This window comes from Gossypium arboreum, chromosome 6 (assembly GCF_025698485.1).
Source record: "Gossypium arboreum isolate Shixiya-1 chromosome 6, ASM2569848v2, whole genome shotgun sequence".
NCBI classification, from domain to species: domain Eukaryota; kingdom Viridiplantae; phylum Streptophyta; class Magnoliopsida; order Malvales; family Malvaceae; genus Gossypium; species Gossypium arboreum.
The window spans coordinates 18,137,970-18,146,057 of record NC_069075.1 but is presented as its reverse complement, the minus strand read 5'-3'; the positions used below and the strand labels follow the sequence as shown (position 1 = coordinate 18,146,057).

The following is an 8,088-nucleotide window of genomic DNA, read 5'->3' as shown; positions in this document are numbered from 1 at the left end:
TCCAAATTAAAATATTAGTTAAACTAATTAAATTATTAACCTAACTAGGCCTAATGAAGGTTCCTATTCCTAGTGTTGACAATGTGAGCCCCTAGCCTATGATCGATTAAATCCCTAATTATCTAATTAAATAATTATTTATCCTCAATTAGGTTATTTATCACCTTAGCTAAGAATACCCTACTAATCTTGTCTTCACTAAAAATTACCACCTAAGTAACCGTTTCATTCTCTTCATAAGCATACAGATACCCTCCCAGTCTCATCGTTTGATGCAATTTATACATGATAGGATACCGTTCTGATCTCACTTGTCTCAATATTCTATCAGGGGTGTTACTCTCTAATATAAAGTACTCTTAAATAAACAACCAATTTCAGATAAATAATCACTTAATAGATAATTAGTTTAATAATCAAATCATGCAAGATATAAGTAAAGTAGGAGAATTTATTCTAATATCTATACAAACATTAATTGATTAGGTTAACGACGTACAAATAAAAGAATAAAAGAGAAGAGTAAAGAGAATGATAATTGATAAATATACTAAAGCACAGATCCAGAGCAATCTCTACTCAAAATAGTCTTCACATTGGAATAGAAAAGTTCCGAATAAACAAACAAAAAAGAAAAGAAAACTAAAAAGTTAATAAAACTATTGAAGTCCAGAACTATTTTTGATGGATGGATGCCCTAATTTATATACAGAAGCCTCTTATTTATAGGCTAAAATATGTGCAATTTATGCCTGATATGCCCCCAATACTAATAAATGCTCAATATCAAATGGTATCTTAAAATCTTGTATAACACGACTACTAACATCATCATTTCTTGTGGCCCACGTTCAAGGTATGGCTCAACATAGGCTACTATGGCTCAACATAGGAGTGGTGTCACGCCATAGACTTTCATATCGTACCATAGTAGTCATTTTGTGGGTTTGGACGTTCATGTCATCCTTTTGCGACTCAGGAAGCTTGTGCAACACTCGTCCCAAGTTCTTACATCAATTGGCCCTAAAATTAAGCATCCTGCACACTTAGATACACAAATTAAACCTACCTAAGGCCCATGTCGGCCTAATAGGTCACCAACACCCAAAAATGTGTCAAAAAGACTTATTTTATTAACTGTCGCTACTTAGCTACTAACTACTGAAAATGTAATAATTAATATTAAAATGCCTAGAAAACAATCTTCTTAAGTGCGAAAATATACCGAAATTACTGCTACATTTGATGTTAGGTCATATATGTATGGTATTAAATTGAATAGCATATTAAATGTTGAACTGTTATATGATTTGGTTCTATGATAAACTCATCTTATTGTTGTGAAATTTTATGTTAGGAAAATTGTGTCAAGTTAATTAGTTTGATACGTTTAATGGCAAATCGCGGTAAGTTATTGTTTTAACACATATGAACTTACTAAGCATTCGAAATGCTTACCTAGTGGTTTTCCCTTTTTCTGTAGATTATTGGTTTGCAGAACGTGTCAATCAGATCTTATCGAAGCTTATACTATCCTGCTATCGAATTGGTAGACTTTTGTTCATTTTAATCTCGATTATGTGGCATGTACATAGGTGTTATATATATGAGTTTTCTTGAAAATGATTGTTTGGTTTGAATCTTAGTTAATGGTTGAACTTGAGAAAGTTATGTTCATATTTCTGTGTATGTATGGTAATATGTTATAAGCTATAAATGTGGTACATGAATGAAAAATTTCTTGATGAATTGATATGGTATATGAGGGTATGGAATAGCTTAAAAGCATGATGAAATAAGTTGAATTTGGTTAGGTAGGACTGATAAGTTGATGTAAAATTGTGGAATGGTTTCATTGAATAATTTTTGTAAATGGTTAAGTACATGAATTGGAATGGTTTTGGTTAGTTTCTATGCGGGTATAAGTGTGCTTTTAAGAACCATTTGAGAGTGTTGATATCTTGGCATGAAAGGGGTACCAAAATGCAAGTTTTTGACATTTTTGTCTCAAAGGTATCGATACCTTAGAAAGGAGTATCGATACATTAGTGATTTATCTTAAAATTTCAAACATCGAACCTAAAAATTGTATTTATACAAAGATAATGTATTGATACCTCGCCAAAGGTATCGATACTTTATACCTAGTATTGATAACTTCATTTTTAATTCAATTTTTCTAAAACAATGAAGCTCAAATTGGTATCGGTACCTATTTAGGACATCGATACTTATTTTGAAAATTCCAAAAATATTGCAATTTAATCCTATTTCATTCTTGAGTATACAAGAAAGCTTTTGTAAGCTCGATTAAGGTCTGAATTTAATTGTGTATATTATTATCTAGGTGTTTATGACATTATTGAATATTTGAATGATTTATTTATGGTGTATTTGGTGTGGAATTTTAAAAATTATTTAAAAAGGTCCCTATTTCATCTTGTGTTGACTTTAAAGCATTCGTATGCTTGTATAAGACTCGAGAAAGAAAGTTCATGATATTCAATGTTGTATTGCTATTGGTTGCATGAATAATGATTTTTTAGGAAAAAAAATTGGTTTGCAAATGGTTTTCTTGCACAACAAAAAATTAAAATTTTGAAAATCGACCCGGTTTGTGATATTTATAGCAATGAACCTTAGACAAAAGTCGTACTTGTGTTTTTGAATAAGCAGTTCCTTGATGTTTTTCGGCTTTCAACCAAATGAGCTTCTCTTCTATTCACATACTACGAACTGTTTGAAGTGTGAGCTCTAATCAATTAAATCAAAACACAAAGCTAAAAAAAAATTTCTTTTCTTTTTGGGGTGAAAACAAAAATTCTCTTTTCTTTAATAGAAATCAGTAGAATTGTTATTTTAGAAAATTATATTTAATAGTTGAGAATATATTCTCTCTATTTTTTGGCAGAGTAACAATCGAAGGCAGAGTCTAACTGGGAGAGGAAGAGCGGCTAATAGGGTGTGTTTCCCCTCATATGTATTATGATGGGGATTCGGACCTCTCATTTTATTGGGCTCAATTATGTGCTTTCTGGAGTTTTAACCAGCACCTTATAATTTAATCTAACCTAATACATATTTTTATATTTTTCAAAATAAATATTAATTTTCTTATCCAAATTTTACCCTCGATAAAATTATGACGACTTTACCCCTGGTAAATTTTCAAAGAAATATGTTCAATATTTCACAACTCAACTTGTTCACTATGATCGAATGATTTATTTTCATTTCCAGGCTTTAAAACTACTGAAAAACATAAACTCATTCTTTCGATCATTTCTGAATAATGCATAAATATTTGCAAATGGATCATTTCTCATTTCCATTTCCATTTTTGAGAAACTCTCATTCATTTCCAAATGATTCATATCTCCATTTTGGAGAAAACCATAATCATTTCTGAATGTTTTTCATTTCTCTGTGTCTATTCATTTCGTTCATTTTGATTCAAAAATGCAATTCATTCCTGGTTTCAACGAGCAAGTGGAAGGATCGATTGAACATATGTAATTAAGGCTCAAATGATTTATAATTAAGTTTTGACTTTTTTCCTCCTAATTATAAACTCATTTAGTCACAGAGTCATTCCACTATAGTATCGTGACTGAGCTCTCCCTAACGACATACCATTACGAAAGCAACTTGATAAACCATAACATATACATATTTTTACCCCATGCTTGGCATATTTATGGATGATTTTTCCTTGGTTTCATTGAATTCGATGCTCCTAATCCTTTAAATTCATGTTTTATACTTAGGCAAGCATAGGAAGGCGAAAAGAGCAAGAAACGGGAAAAAAAACAGACAAAATGGGCCTAATTCAGTGTTTCACATGGCCTAGGCACTTCCAAACGAGTAATCCACACGCCCGTGTAATACACACGGGCAGACCACATGCCCGTGTGTCATGGCCGTGTCGACTAAAAACTAACTCAGAATTACATACGGCCTGAATACCTTCACACGGGCGTGGCACACGGTCGTGTCCCTATCGAGCCAAAGTCTAATTGTATTCGGAAAAGGCCAATTTTGGGCATTCCAAGGTCTATATAAACACCCTAGAAGGGGATCAATGGGGACACGAAGAATAGAAGGTAGAAAATACTCAAGAACAGCCATCAGGATCATCTCAGAAGGAGGATCTACATCAAGACTGAAGATTTCCATCCAATTTTCTAGAAGTTCTTTGGGTTTCTTTATGTTTTTTTGTTTTCCAATTTTTGAGATGTTTTCCATTATTATGAACTAAACTCCCTAAATACCTAAGGGAGATGAAACCTAAGACGAATCTTATTACTCTTTGAATTATATGATAAATACTTGTTCTTCTTCTTAATTCTGAGATTTAACCCTTGCTTTAATATTCCAGGATATTAATTCAGGTTTTTGATGTGCTTATTCAGTGGAGAAAAAGTCCCTGTTTAAGAGTAGATTGTTCATAATTAAGCGGAGTTGCATGCAAGCCTAGAGATAGGATGACATAAATCTGCTAGATTAGAGTCAAATCTAATAAGGGAATCCATAGATCGAGTTAACGCAACAATAGGGGTTTTAATTAGAGAGAGATTTCAATTAATCAACCTAGAGTTAGTTGTTTTTGTTTCGAGAGAGATATTAACATAAATCAGGGATTCCTACAGATTAATTCAAGTGAATAAATTGTCTAATTTAGAGGTAATAAGTGAAGTCTAGGTGAATTCTTCCTTGAGTATTGTCTTCTCCATCGGTTTTCCAAAAGTATTTTCCAACTTTAATCTCTATCGCAATCTTAGTTAATTAGATAATTTGTTTTAGATTAAAAATTCTCTTAATTGTTAGGCTAGATAATAAAAAGATAGTAATTACTAGTACTTTTAGTCCTCGTGGATACGAAATTTCCGATCTCACCATAACTATACTACTGTTCGATAGGTGCGCTTGCCTTAGTCGAATTTTTAGTTAGTTTAGCAACCATCAAGTTTTTGGCACCGTTTTCGAGGACTAAGATATTAGGAACACTTAATTTTTATCCATGTTTATTGTTATTGCAATTTAATTTTGTTTTTATTTACTAAATTTTCTTTTCTTTAGTTTATTACTAGAAGAAACCCATCAGAACCTTTACTTTTTGATAGCAAAATCGAAAGCACAGCTCGCAGAAACTGAAGAGAAATAAGGCGAAGCCTACAATACATAGAGGAAGAGCGAGAGGCTGATATCCATACCACAACCGAGGAGATGGCTGATAATCAGAATAATCCGTTACCTCTTGTGGTTGCTGCAAATCCAGTAAATCAGAATCCTGCTCCTCGTACTATGTATGATTATACTAAACCTACCTTAACAGGAACTGAATCGAGTATAGTTAGACCTATTGTTGATGGAAATAATTTTAAACTAAAACTTAACACGATTCAAATGATACAACAGTTTGTTCAGTTTGATGGTTTGTAGGACGAGGATCCAAACACTCATTTAGCAAATTGTTTGGAATTCTGCGACACATTTAAGATCAATGGCATTTCTGACGATGTCATTCGCCTTCGGTTGTTTCCATTCTCATTGAAGAATAAGGCTAAACAGTGGTTGAACTTGTTACCGCGAGGGTCAATCACCACTTGGGAACAAATGACCGAAAAATTTTTGCTTAAATATTTTCCGCAGGCTAAAACGGCTAAATTAAAGAATGATATCTCTTCGTTTGTGCAGATGGATTTAGAAACACTTTATGATGCATGGGAGAAATACAAAGATCTATTGAGAAGGTGCCCTCACCATGGGTTACCTCTATGGCTCCAAGTTCAAACTTTTTACAATGGTGTGAACCCCTCAACAAGGCAACTGATCGATGCAGCCGCTGGTGGAACTTTAAACAACAAAACACCTGAAGAGGCTTACGAATTTATTGAAGAGATGTCACTGAATAACTATCAGAGGCAAGTCATAAGAACGAAGCCGACAAAAGTAGCTAGTGTTTTCAACCTCGACGCGGTCACTATGCTATCTAACCAGGTAGAACTTTTAAATAAAAAGATTGATGGTTTGTGTGGTTCTACTCAGGTACATCTAGTGATAAGGTGTAATTCAAATGGAGGAGGAGTTCACAGCATAGAGTATCCATCCTTCAACCCTAGCACCGAGGAAGAACAAGTCCACTATATGGGTAATAATTCTAGACCTCAAAATAACCCATATAGTAACACTTATAATGCAGGTTAGAGGAACCATCCTAATTTCTCGTGGGGTGGTCAGGGAAATCAAAGGCCATAACATCCTCTAGAAACTCGTTTTCAGAATACTGAAACAACGCTTAAAATCAGCAAGCATCAATTCAAAGGCTCGCAACTCAAATAGGACAGCTCACTAAATTGATTTCTGAACGACCACAAGGTAGCATGCCCGATAACATAGAAACTAACCCAAAAGAGCAGCTTCACGCGATTACAATTCAAGATGAAGAAGGATTAGCTGAATCTGTAGCGGAACCGAGACAAGAAACTGTGGTAAGCAATGGTAAAGTTGAGGTAAGCCAGAATAAGCTTAATTTGGTCAATAAGGAATATAAACCTCGTGTGCCATACCCAAATGCGACAAGGAAAGATCACACAAATGAACAATTCGGTAAATTCCTTAAACTTTTGAAAAAATCACATATTAACTTACCATTTATTGAAGCTCTTTCGCAGATGCCCAATTCTGAAAAATTTTTAAAAGAGCTTTTAGCAAACAAGCGGAAGCTAGATGATTTGTTGTACGTGGAGCTCAATGCAGTTTGCTCAGCCATTTTGCAGAATAAGCTACCAAACAAGTTGAAAGATCCAAAAAGTTTTACGATTCCTTGTTTAATTGGTATCTTAAATGTTAATAATGCTTTGGCTGATTTAAGGGTGAGCATTAATGTCATGCCCTATAAAATGTTTAAACAACTAGGTCTTGGGAAACCAAAACAAACTAGGATGAGCATTCAATTGGCAGATAAGACAATTAGATTTCCTAGGGGTATTATTGAAGACGTGCTTGTCAAAATTGATAAATTTATATTCCCAGTTGACTTTATTGTTCTAGACATGGATGAGGATAGTGACGTACCTTTAATTTTAGGAAGGCCCTTTTTAGCAACTGCTAGAACTATTATAGATGTTGGCACAGGTGAATTGATACTTCGTTTAGGAGATGACACGATTAAACTTCAAGCTCGTGATTCTGCTAATATATCCAGTAATCGAGACAATTGTTTAAGTTCTGTTAACTCGAGTAATGTTAAGGCGCAAACTTCTTTGCAGGAATCCCCTAGGAAGAACGTGATAGAGCCTTATCCTAATCCAGGACAAAAACAAAGTGACTCACAAAGAATCGATGAACTAGACGAATGGCGAACACATGTCAAGGAAAAACCAAAAGCACACGATGAATCAAACCGACACCACGATAAGCGTAGGGATGAAACAAAGCAATTTAAGGTTGGGGAAAAAGTATTGTCAGATGAAAGGGACCCTAGAATTGCTACTTCAGAGCTACTTACAAAGTGAGCGACTCCTTTACGGTACTTAATGTCTTCCCATACAGTACAGTTGAGGTACATCATTCTGAATTCGGCACTTTCAAGGTAAATATTACTCGACTTAGACTGTATGTGGATAATAGAATTAGCAGTGAGCAAGAGCGGTCTGAACTCCTCGAACCACTATGACAGTGCAAATATAAGGTAAGTCGAGCTTAGACTTTAAATAAGAGCTTTTCGGGAGGCAACCAGAGTACTAACGCAACTAACTAGTTTATTTTAGCTATTTTTCGCATTTTAAATGCAGTTACAGTGGCCCACACGGCCTAGACACACAGGTGTGTCCTTGGCCATGTGGAAAAAAGGCTAAAAATCCCCAAGTATTGAGTCACACGGCCATAAATTCAATCCACACGGCCCGAACACAGGGGCGTGTCTTAATCCGTGCAAAAACTGGAGCAAAATTTTTAAATTTGTAACAAGTCAGAGAGGTACACGGGTAAGATACACGGCCATGTGTTGGGACACACAGGCGTGTGGGACACCACGCGGGCATGGGAGAAGCGAACAACGAAGAACACGACCATGTCCACATGGCC

The 8,088-nt window shown here is 34.8% G+C and overlaps 1 non-coding gene across 1 annotated transcript; it reads right to left on the bottom strand.

Annotated features, from left to right (window-relative positions):
* Window positions 1–5,664: 5,664 nt before the first annotated feature.
* Window positions 5,665–5,771, bottom strand: LOC128294911 (small nucleolar RNA R71). The gene has a single exon (XR_008285218.1). It is a non-coding gene; the product is annotated as a small nucleolar RNA R71 (small nucleolar RNA).
* Between the last annotated feature and the right edge of the window lie 2,317 nt (window positions 5,772–8,088).